At 34.0% G+C, this 13,232-nt stretch overlaps 1 protein-coding gene across 1 annotated transcript in view; it reads right to left on the bottom strand.

The window, feature by feature from the left end:
- Positions 1 to 13,232, bottom strand: part of LOC111420662 (Sarcoplasmic calcium-binding protein 2) — a 73,443-nt gene that overhangs the window by 55,367 nt on the left and 4,844 nt on the right. Inside the window, exon 2 of the mRNA XM_071195429.1 lies at positions 2,171 to 2,340. The gene's annotated coding sequence lies outside the window, so the exon portion shown is untranslated. The remainder of the gene's footprint in view (positions 1 to 2,170; positions 2,341 to 13,232) is intronic.

Genomic DNA, 13,232 nt, shown 5'->3' with positions numbered 1-13,232 from the left:
GATTTTCTTGGCGATCGACTCAAAACTGCTTTGCGATCGATGTTATGGACACTACTGATATATAGGATATGTATTAAATAAACATGTTATATTGTTCTTAGAATTTTGACGTGGAACCTAACCTTATACCCTCCATTATATTTGTGTTCATTTTACGCCGATTTTTTTTACGCCGGTTTACGCTTCCTGTACTGTAGATCCTGTGAATGGTGGAGTACTAACAATAAGTACAAAGTCTGATATTTGGTAATTATCCGGTATTCGGCCGGATTTAAAAAAATGACCGGCTACCGGATAGTTGCCGGATATCCGTTCCACCACTACTCATCACCTATACCTGCGTTGTCTGGGGAAACTCGGCTAAATCAAATCTTAATAAGGTTCAGGCATTACAAAATAAAATATTACGCGTAGCAGTAGACTCCGAGTGGTATATCTCTAATGATCAACTACACACAAATTGACAGTATAGTAGCCTTTATATCTAGAATAACTTCCTTCCCGGTTTCACGAACGCATACAATACACAGAAGTACTACAGCTATACGATCTCAGCAAAAAGAACATCCACAAGACATCTACTTGAATTAAAAATACGTTAAATGTTACTATTCATTTTAACTTATCTTTATTATCTTGTAAGTGACGAGGTCTTTTTAGTTGTGTATAGAGCCATGTATAGTAATGTTAATTTACTAGTCTGGAAATAAAATTACTTAAAAAAAAACAAGTTATTGTTCAGAAAAATTGAAGTTAAAAATTAAGTAATCTCCTTTATAAGAAAAGTACTAGACATAAAGAGGAGTAGAATCAACAAACGACTTTGCTAATCTAAACAGAATCTCCGTAAGAGAGGTACTTGGTTTTTATTGCTTCTACACAATAGCACAATGCAGATTACGTTAAATGCAGATTAGAACGACTCACGGCTGGTCGCTGTTACGGCTGGATATATTTAAAATCTTCCAGCAAACCGACTTCCGACCCCCATTTCTAGGACAAAGAAAATTAAGCTAATTCAGTTTGGTTGAGTTTACACAACCCAAACTCGTAGTGGTCTGTCGGAACTACTAATTGCACTTAAAATAAGTTCAGTTTATCTTAAAAATGTTAAACAAACCACGAAAATCCTTTATGAAATTATTGTAAAAAAGATTTTTGTAATATCGACCAGTAATGGTGAAGAAGAGAACGTAACGGAGAAAATTGGACGAGACGTTGTGCAATTTTCGCTGATTCGTCCCCTTAATTTCACGGACGTTTTATTCGCGAAGACGTGGAAACGTTTCCGGAATTAAATCCACCAACAAAGTTACTATGAGGTGTCCAAATACTTTAGGTATTGTTACAAATTGTTCTCATCAAAATAGTTTAGATAACACGATAAATTAATGATGGGGTAGCTTAATAAAAATATAAGACGAAATTGTTGTGGAAACTTCAAGGTTTCAATTAAGGCGGGATAAAAAGATTTTCTAATTAAGAAAGAAAAGTTGAAGCTAATCTTAGTTAAAAAATATAAAAGAGGGGAAATAGAATTGGGAAGTTTTAGTGGGGTTTGTAAAAGTTTTTAGAATTTTAGGTATAAAATGTTTTTTTTGAAAGATTGTAGTTTAAAGTTAAGAAGTTTTTAAAGTTTGGAAAATATGTGTTTGAGAAAAAAATATTTTCATTATAAAAGGTTACATTATAAAAAACATTAATTTATAAATTAGATTTTTAAATGTCTATAAAAGTTACGATTATGAAGTTTATGAAAGAAATATAGCAGAGTTTATTCAAGTTATGAAACTTTTAATGATTTAAAATAAACTAAAAAGAAAACATAACTTCATAAGCATTTTTAAATTTACGTTTGAAAAGATTTTTTTAATTCTCAACTTATTAAATAACTTAATTTAAAAAAATTTGATGTTCTAAAACTCTTTATTTTGTCTAAACCATAAAAGATAAATCACTCCACGTGAGCTTTTTGAAAGCTTCACCTATCGATATCGCTCCTTACCTGTCCAAAGTTACGTGTAAAATATAGCAGGGAATGTCACGTTTTGGTGTTATTTATGGCCAAAACTGATTTAAAAAACGTCTTAATTTGTATTTTATATTAAATGCTATAAAAGCTTAGTTTGAGATAAACTCAAAAAAAAAAAATGATTAAATAATTACTTACGATATTTTTGATGAAACCACGAATTGGCACTTTTATCAACGACGAAAATTTGATTTGGTGATGTTTCCACAGATACACTTCACCACGAAGTTACCTCCATTTGGAGACGTACCGGATTTATATACGTTTCGCCCCCGTTTTCTATGCGCTATTCCGACGACGCAGTCCAACTTTAACAAATAACAAGGCAATTATTACATCATTGTGCGCAAAGTTAAATCTTTGATCCAAAAATAAACAAGAAAAATTATTTACTTTTACTTATTTATTGTGGAATTAAAATTCACTTTTACTAAAATTAATTTACAATAAAATGTGTTAATTAAAAGTAAATGATGATCGTATCTAAAAATTGTTTAAACTTGCTGAATGTATCTTTCTGCTTAGTAAGAAAAGAAAAGTTGCGAAAAGAAACGGATAGAAAAAAAAATAATAAAAACGATTCTCGTTACTGAGAATTATTACGGCCGGGATAATATCGAAGTCCAATATCCTTTTTCCATGACACATTTCGGTAAAGCAGGACGAAGGTTGTAAGGATAAGGTGCAGACGGTAACGGTGCGATATTTATTACGTTTTCCAGCATATATGACGTTGTAAAAGTTTAATGCATAAATTTCGAATCGTACTACGCGGTTTTAGATCTACTCTACGACAACGCAAACTGCCAAAAGTTATAAGATTGAAAGAGCCCGATCAAATCATCGTATGGTTACATTTTTTTTTGGTTTTAACAAAGTCTGAACCCGAAACTTTCTAGTTCTAGGTCTAGTGTTAGTTCTAGTTTTAAACCAATAAAAATATATAGCTCGAAGGCCCGTTTGTGATGTCATCGCGTAATTACAATTAAAACTAGAACTAACACTAGACCTAGAACTGGAAAATTTCGAGTTTAGCCGTCTTTTGAGACGCACGGCTAAACCCGAAACTTTCTAATTCTAGGTCTAGTGTTAGTTCTAGTTTTACACTTGCACTGTCACTAAAACTAACATAAGATCTAGAACTAGAAACATTTGCGTTTAGCCGTAAGTCTCTTATTCGGGCTAAACCCGAATGTTTCTAGTTCTAGGTCTAGTGTTAGTTCTAGTTTTACAGTAGCACTCTTACTATACAGGTTGTCCAGCAAAGATTGTACACTACTGCATCAGCGTATTCTTTAATCGAAAATAAACAAAAAAGCCTAATAAACATAGGTCCGAAAATGGACCATTTTTTTATTTTTTTTTGAATTACTTTACTTTTATCCACAGATTCAGATTTAACAAAATATATAGGGTGTTATTTAAAAAAATTGGTCGTGACCTTCATATAACCTTGAAAGGAAGGTCAAAGTTAAAAATGTTATCGTCATATGGTTTCCCCCTTCGCACAGAACAACTTCCATTTGGTTCATTTTTATGTAAAATAAACCGTTTTCGAAATAATGGCTTGTCTCACGTTAAATGGACCACCCTGTATATAAACTAGAACTAACACTAGACCTAGATAGTGATGGACACTATCGAATCATTCGATAGTTGCCAAGTATTCGAATAATTCGATTCATAAAATTTATTCGAATAAATGGTGTCATATACTTGTTGATTTCTGAAACAAATTAAAACGCAAACGGATAGTTATAATAAAAATATGGAAGGTAATCTATTCATTTCGTTATTCGACAAGAATCATTAGTCGTACAATATGAACAACATTCCGTAAACAGGTGCATAGCTCGAAGAACCTTTCGTGACGTCAGCTGGCCTTTATGCTGGCCTCTTATTTGCAACATAGAAAATGTTATGTTGCTTACAATGGATATTTTTCTAATGAGTTCACTCTTACCTCAGGGGTTCCACAGGGATCAAATTTGGGCCCTCTATTATTTGTTCTTTTCATAAATGACTTACTTTTAAAAATTGATTATCGGATATGTTGGGATATGCTGATGATATCAAGATCTATGCCGAAGTCTCATCGATGGCAGATGCAGATAAGCTGCAGCACAACTTAAACACAATAGTGCAATGGTGTAAGACCTACAAACTTAACCTTAATATAGATAAATGTTGTGTACTTAGTTATAGCCGATGCTCGTCACCATGCATATATCCTTACAATATTGCTGGCAGCACTTTAAGTCGTGTTGAGGAGTACAGGGATTTGGGGGTCCTGTTTGATGCAAGTCTTAATTTTAAAAAACATATCAATAATGTGTGTTCGGAGGCCTTTAGGTCCCTAGATTTTGTGATGCGTATGTCTAAATATTTCACAAGTGTCAGGTTATTAAAGACCTTGTATTGTGCTTACGTTCTGAGTAAGTTAGAATACGCTTGCCTGATTTGGAGTCCCTTATATGCATGTGAGTTCTTAAGCCTTGATCGAGTCCATCGTAGATTCTTAAAATTTCTTTCTTACAAATCTGATGGAATTTACCCTGAGCGAGGTATACCACAAAATGATTTGCTTGCACGACACAATATGATTTCCTTGATGGACAGAAGAAACGCGTTTTATGAAAGGTTTCTACAAAGGCTTATCGAATATAACATCGATTGCCCTTTCATTCTTGAGCGACTAGGGTTTGTTGTTCCAAGGAGTAACTCAAGATATAGCTGCGTATTCGTCATTCCTTATGCTAGGACAAACATTATGAGACGGGCGCCAACATACACTCTCTGTAAAGTGGGCAACAGGATTCCAGACAATCAGTGATCACCTGCATGTAAATTCACTTATTTAGTTTTTATTTTTATTTTCTTTATAATTCGGTCAATTCTTAATTTCTTGAATTTTTTGTAATTTTTGTTTTTTTTTCTCACATATAGATACATATTATTGTATTATTACATTATGTAATATACAGGGTGTCTCAGCGAGACCGGTCATTAGACGTTTCTGGGGTTCTGGCGAAAATAAAAATTTGAGAATTCAGACTTAAGTATTATCAATTACGATCTCTTCGACTAAAATATTTTCAGATTCAGAAGTCGGCACCTACTTTATTTTTTTAAATGGAACACCCTGTATATTTTTACATATTTGGATTTGTCTGTTTTCAGGGTTTATAAATAACTTTACTTTTTGCAATTTGATTCGGCCGTTCTCGAGTTATTCGAATTTTTCTAGAAAAATCTGCTCCAGCAGACATTTATTCAAAAAATCAGAAAACACTCGATTTTTGGGATATCAATTTAGGATTCAGAACATGCTTAAACAACATGATGGAGTATGTTTTGGTGCCGAGAACGGCTGTCTAGAACGTTTGGTCACTTTACTATGGCACGTTAACTTTTCAAAATTTGGAAGTACCATAACTTCATTTTTTTAAATGGCACCCCCCATATTTTATTACTTAGTCGTCTTCGGCGTCTCATTCTACATCTTTCATATCCGATATGTCCCATACCTAACATTAATACTTTGGGAGATAATTGGGGTTTTTTGAAAAACGCACACATATCATATGGATATTTAGCCTAGTGTGCCATGAAAAACAAGCCTTCTCAATGAGTTCTTGTCAAAGACTCACTTGTTTACGTCACTTGATGAATGTGAGCAAATAATTATCTGTTATGGCCCTTAATATTAGTACTGAAAAGAGTTAAAATCGATAACAATAACGAAAGTAATATTTACACAAATCTAGAAATTCGTAATTTATTTTTTATGCATGAAAAGCGCGACAAAGTTCGTAGTATGATTCCCAGATCTTCTTTGGCAGCTTGAATTAAGGTGTTGGGACTGGGCTCGAAATAAGCCAAGGCATTCACCTCTTCTGTTGCATTATCTATTACATTTTTTGGTCAGTTTAACACGTGATTAATTCGTCCAAAATGCAAAAAATTTGTTTCTATTCTTCTAAATTTACCTTTTGTCATCGGAGGTAAATGTGGATAATTTTCATTAAACATTCTGCAAGTTCTACTAAGAACTTTGTGCACTTTTCGTGCACAAAAAATAAATTATGGATTTCTTCATTTGTATAAACATTATTTACGTTATTAATATCCATTTTAACTGGTTTTAGACTCACAAGCATCAAACAACGTAAATCTGACTTTGACATTTGTCAATAAGTCATTAAACATTTGTTTTCCATGGCACACTAGGTTAATATCGATATGATATGTGAGCATTTTTCAAAAAACCCTAATTATTTCTCAAACTATTAATGTTAGGCATAGGACATATCGAATATAAAAGATGTAGAATGAGACGCCGAAGACGACTAAGCAATAAAATATGGGGGGTACCATTTAAAAAAAAGAAGTTAAGGTGCTTCCAAATTTCGAAAAGTTAACGTGTCATAGTAAAGTGACCAAGCGATCTAGACAGCCGTTCTTGGCACCAAAACATACTTCATCATATTGTTTAAGCATGTTCTGAATCCTAAATTGATATCTCAAAAATCAAGTGTTCTATGAATTTTTGAACAAATGTCCGCTGGAGCAGATTTTTCTACAAAAATTCGAATAACTCGAGAACGGCCGATTCAAATTGCAAAAAATAAAGTTATTTATAAACCTTCAAAACAGACAAATCCAAATATGTAAAAATATACAGGGTGTTCCATTTAAAAAAATAAAGTAGGTAGTAAGTATCTGAAAATATTTTAGTCGAAGAGATCGTAATTGATAATACTTAAGTCTGAATTCTCAAATTTTTATTTTCGCCAGAACCCCAGAAACGTCTAATGACCGGTCTCGCTGAGACACCCTGTATATTGTTATCCTTTTTTGGGCTATGCCTGTTGGGTAATAAAGGAATATTATTATTATTTAGCGGACTATTTCTCAGATTAAAAGAAACTGGAAGCGTAACTCACAGCTATTCCACGGAAAGACATTACACAAGACCGGTGGACTTAGAAGAAGCAGTTTTGAGAAGAATTGATGAAAATGCCTCAACCAGCATTAGAAGAATTTCTGCACAAGAAAACATTAAGAAAACAACCGTTTACCGCATTTTAAAGGAGCAGTTGCTTTATTCTTATCATTACAACACTGTTCAAGCTTTAACAGAAAATGATGTTGAAAAAAGAGCGATTTTTTATAGGTGGGCCATACAGGAAGAGGTAGTAAACGTCGACTTTCCCATAAATATTGTATTTACGGATCATTGCTTCATCCATTTACTCAAAGCGGAATTTTAATATTCATAATGCGCACGTTTGGAGTGATGAAAATTCCCATGCAATACTAGAAACTCATCATCAGTGGCGATTCAGTGTTAATGTATGAGCTGGAGTTATAGGTGATCAGTTACTAGGTCCATTTTTACTTCCAACGAGATTGACAGCCGATGCTTACATACATTTTTTTACAAAATGAGATGATCAAAATACTGTTCTGCAGCTTGTATTGCATTTTTATAGCATAAAATATAAACACTAATGATATCACGCTTTTCTTGATTAAAAAAATTCATATTGGTAATAATTTACAAAACCTCAATCAACGTTAATTAGAAACTAAACGAAACATACGTTTGCCTTAAGCTGTCATAACCAAACGTATCTATCAATTGTTTTCATAGCGTTTAGTCGCACGTAGTGATGGGCGCTGGGTAAATACCCGGCGGGTAGGTATTTATAAAATGGGTATTTGCCCCGACCCAAGGTAAATACCCAAACAGTACATATAAAAGTGATACAAGTAAAAATATAACAGATTCGGAAAAAAATGTAGAGGAAAATGATGAAATGGGCGTTGAAGACGAGGAATTGTCAACAATCGAAGACGTATTATAATCAGGTAAATACTGCTCTTTCTTCATTCTTGCGACGATGATCCACCCAGTTCCACTTCAGCTTTGCCACAATGTTGACCACATCATTTACGCCAGTTCTTCTTCGTAGGTCTTTATTTCGTAGGTCTGCATCGACCTCTCCATCTTTCTTTGCGTTACTTTGACCCTCCTGGTAATAGTTAAAGTTTCGGAACCGTATGTATAACTAAAGGAGTCATAACTAAATTACTTAGATATTGCCATCAATGTCAGGACCCAATCTTTTTGGGTCCACTCCGGTTGTGTAAATGCACTCTCCAGGACTGTGATGAACAATTTTGGTTCAACATTGTATCGCCTTGTCTTACCCCACGCCCAATGGGTATTCGGTCATTCTTGAAGTACTTGCAAAACTCATGCCATCAACACAATTTAAATCAAATTTTATAAGTACCTCTAATTACCCATCTTGGGTAAACTTGGGGAGGTATATATCCAGGGAATTTTCTCTTGAAAATAAATACCCGGATATTTAACAACACTGGTCGCACGTCTTTAAAGACGGCTAAACTCGAATGATTGTAGTTCTAGATATAGTGTTAGTTCTAGTTTTACACTTGCACTGTCACTAGAACTAACATTAGACCTAGAACTGGAAACATTTGCGTTCAGCCATACGTCTCTTAAGACAGCTAAACCCGAATGATTCTAGTTCTATAGTCGAGCCGTCGAATTTGTGCAGTGGTAAATCACCGTGACAGGTACTTACAAAAAAAGGGGTAGTCGATTCCTTCGTTATGTAACCGCCTACTCCCACCAGGGTCTATAAGGCGCAGCTACACTATACGAGAATAAACCTTTCTTTACAGTCAGATAAGAAGTTATGAATACCGTTCACAGTGCGTCGGCGGCTTTTATTATTTTTTTGTCTCCAGTAACGCGCTCAGTGCGCTACCCCCAGAAGGGGTGTGGCCACTTACTTTGACGAATCCGGACAGGGCGACCGACAATGTGAGAAATTTACCTACTTGTCACGGTGATTTATCACTGCACAAATTCGACGGCTCGACTATAGGTCTAATGTTAGTTCTAGTGACAGTGCTAGGTAGCGCTAGTTAGCACTATATATCACTATGTTGGACATTTTTATTAAACTAAAACTAGAACTAACACTAGACCTAGCGAGTTTCTAGCGCTAGTTAGTACTAGATATTACTATTGTGGTCTCTTCGGACCAACACTTATAAAATAATAAAATTATAGCGTAATTTTTTAAAGAACGTTTTTTTTTGACTTCTTGTCTTGTAGTTTTTACATATCTACAGTGTGTCCCCGGATAGGTGAAACGACTCTTATAAAAGGTAAAATTTTTTCGATATTAATTGTCATCTTTTGGGGTTTAGCCCTGCTTGATTAACGACTAATTTTGAACATATTATCAATTATTAAAAAACAAGTGAGCCTTGACAGTGAAAGAAAAACTCTTTTTGTGGCAGGTAAAGTACCTTTTCTGTTTACAGTACGTGAAAGTGTTACTAAGAAGTTTTGTTCAGAATGAAAAACTATGGGCATATGCAAATTTTCGGATTGATCGGCCTACTTTGAAAAAATCCATATCAAACAATTTTATTTCTAACAAAGACTGCCATGGAAAAACAAAATTGCTTTCCTGTCACTGCTAATCTCTCAAACTGTAATTTAGTAAACTTAAAATGTTTTTTAAACAGAATGTTAACATTACAGGAAAAAGTTTAAGTGGTTCAGTGTTATGGAACCAGGAAAAAACCGATTATTGCTTTATTTTGTGAAAAATTTCCAAATACTGCAATTAAAAGAAGTACTTGTTGGCGTTTAATCAAAAGATTTCTTACAGCAGTAAGTATTCACTCTAAGAAAAAAAAATTATGATGAAACTGATTAACTATGATCAACTGTTTTCCTTTGTGGGCGAACACACACTTAATTTCTTGTGAACATTTTCAGAACGGTTAGTTTATTTCTCCCTAATAATCTGAATCTCAAAACAAAAAGTCTTAATAAGGTACTATTGACGAAAATAATAAACAATAGGTTTTATCAAAGTAGGCTGATGAAAATTTGCATATGGCCATAACTTTTCATTCTGAATGAAATTTCTTAGTAACATTTTACCATACTGTAAACAGAAAAGGTACTTTACCTGACACACAAGAAGTTTTAGCTTCAGTATCAACACTCACTTGTTTTTTAAAATTTGAAAATATGTTCAAAATTAGTCTTTAATCAAGCAGGCCTGAACCCCAAAAGATGACAGTTAATATCGAAAAAAATTTACATTTTATAAGAGTCGTTTCACCTATCCGGGGACACACTGTATATTCAACTTTTTTGTTTTTCTAATAAATCTAATATGTAATTAGTTGGCGTGTCATAGCACGCTACACTTACTTCCCCTACGAGAAAAACAATCAAATTCTGTTTATTAACCTGTGAAATACAGGATGGTCCATTTAACGTGAGACAAGCGATTATCTCGAAAACGGTTCATTTTATACAGGATGTACAAAAAGTATGGAATAATAGTTCTACAGCCTAAACTTCAAGTTACATCAAAAAAAATTTCAAATAAAAGTTACTTGACACTATTTTCCGCATATCTTGGCGTAGAAATAAAATAAAAATGATGACGGCAGTCTGAGTTACGACATGGTGGGTGTGTTTTTTAAATGGAACACCCTGTATATTTTAAGGTTTTTGGATTCCTTTTGACAAGGTGTTGCAAACTGCTATAAGGTTTTAATGCTTTAAACTGCATAGTTTTCGAGATATTGAAACTTTTATTTAAAAAGGTTTGACGTAGCGACAACCAAATTATGGCGTCATTATGGAATAGACAACTCCAAATATCTTCGTTGCTAACTGTGTTGCTAACGGTAAATCACCATATGCGATTTTTCTTTAGTGTTAAAATAAAATAAGCTAAGTGATGACATTTTTTGGCGATCTATCGTTAGCAACTGTGGTTAGCAACGAAATTGTTTGGAGTCCGTATAAGCTCCGCCCATCTCTGTGACGTCAGACTTAGACAGTCTATTGAAAAATTGCATATGGGGATTTTTCGTTAACAACACAGCAACGAAATTGTTTGGAGTCAGTATAAACTCCGACCATCTCTGTGACGTCAGACTTAGGCAGTCTATTGAAAAATTGCATACGGGGATTTTTCGTTAGCAAGACAATTAGCAACGAAGATGTTTGGAGTCGGTGTAAGCTCCACCCATCCCTGTGACGTCAAGGCTTAGGTTGTCTATTCCATAATGACGTCATAATTTGGTTGTCGCTACGTCAAATCTTTTTAAATAAAAGTTTCGATATCTCGAAAACTATGCAGTTTAAAGTATTAAAATCTTATAGCATTTTGCAACACCTTGTCAAAAGAAATCCAAAAACCTTAAAAAATACAAGGTGTTCTATTTAAAAAACACACTCACCATATCGTAACTTAGACTGCCGTCAAGATTTTTATTTTATTTTTACGCCAAGATATGCGGAAAGTAGTTTCAAGTAACTTTTATTTAAAAGTTTTTGTAATATAAGTTGAAGTTTAGGCTGTAGAAGCTTTATTCCATACTTTTTGTACACCCTGTATAAAAATGAACCAAATTAAAGTTGTTCTGTGCGAAGGGGGAAACCATATGACGATAACGTATGAAAAACGATTTTTTGACATTGACTTTATTTTCAAGGTCATATGAAGGTCATGACCAATTTTTTAAATGGTACACTATGTTTTTGATTGCAAAATCTGAATCTATGGATAAAAGTAAAATAATTAAAAAAAAAATAGCAGGTGGTTTTGCCAGTACAACGGCGAAACATCTTTTGTAGAAAAAATCCAAATAATTTTTTTATTCAAATAGTTTTAAATATTGTTTATTTATAAAAAAATGATTAAACTATACTATTAATCAACAAGTATAGAATTTATAATAAATGTTCAAATATTTCCTCACCCACTTCAATACATTTATTAACCCTTCTACTAAAACTTTCTTTACATCTTAAAAGGTTTTCTTGGCTACTATTTCTGCATGTATTTCTTATCCGCTCTTTCATGTTTTCTGGCGTAGTCAGTACTTCGCGATAAACATTATCCTTAAGGACGCCCACAAAAAAAAAGCAAAAGGCGTTAATTCAGGTGATCTGGCAGGCCAGGAAATTGGACCTCCCCTTCCAATCCATCGCCCAGCATAATCCCGCTCTAAAGCTTCACGTGTTATATGTGAAAAATGTACTGGAAATATGAAGAAAGCTGGTTTCAGCAAATCGAGATTTACATTTCATTCTTTATTTCCTTTCACTATAACGAAAAATTTTGAATATCTCTTTATAACTCTGAAGGGACCTTCGTACCTAGGAGACAAGGTAGGTTTAATACCAGTGATCTTAACAAAAACAAAGTTTGAGGTGAACAATTCCTTGTGTACAAAAGGTTTTTGGCTGGTATGTATGGTTGACTGAACTGCTGTAATGTCAGCAAAAGTTGCCTTTAAACTTGATAGTAATGGTTCAGTTCCAATTGATGGTTCGGTTCCTATGAAAAATTTTCCCGGTAATCTGAGTGGCTGACCATAAACCAATTCTGCGGATGAACAACTTAAGTCCTCCTTCACAGATGATTTGAGACCAAGTAGTATTAAAGGTAAGTTATCTAGCGGAATTACCTTGGGCAATAATCGCTGATTTCAAAGTACGATGAAATCGTTCTATCATACCATTATTTTTTGGGTGATAACCGGAAGTATGTTTTTGATGCCTAAAAGTAATTAAATTTTGGAAATTATAGTGATTCGAATTGTCCTCCTTGATCGTGGTAGGAATACCGAAACGGCTGAAATAATGCCTGAAACGAGTATCCGTAATAGAGGCTGCAGAAATATCTTTTAGATGAAAAACCTCTGGCCACCGTGTGAAACGCTCAATGACTGTGAGCAGAATTTGTCCAAATACGAATTTGTTTTGAGATTCCGTTGACATTTCACACCATAATTTGTTATTAGGTAGAGTTGTGGGTTGTAGCAATAACTGATAGGGAGTAGTGTGAAAGTGAGAAAATTGTTTGTGTAATAGGTTCGACAATTCGATACCTGTGATTTGAGCTTTGTAAAGCGTAAGTGCGTCAGGGTACTGAGAATTCAGTGTTTCAATATTTGTCCTGGACAAAGTGTTTGCAACAATATTGGAATTTCCCTTAATGTATCTCACATCGGATGTATATTGTGTTATGTAATTTAGGTACTTGCTTTGTCTCAGTGTTTTTGCCGTTGATGAAAGTATTGCCGTAGTTATAGGTTAAAAACTATAAAATGATTC

Source organism: Onthophagus taurus, chromosome 3 (assembly GCF_036711975.1).
Source record: "Onthophagus taurus isolate NC chromosome 3, IU_Otau_3.0, whole genome shotgun sequence".
Lineage (NCBI taxonomy): Eukaryota > Metazoa > Arthropoda > Insecta > Coleoptera > Scarabaeidae > Onthophagus > Onthophagus taurus.
The sequence above is the reverse complement of the archived record's forward strand: the minus strand, read 5'-3'. Positions and strand labels throughout refer to the sequence as shown.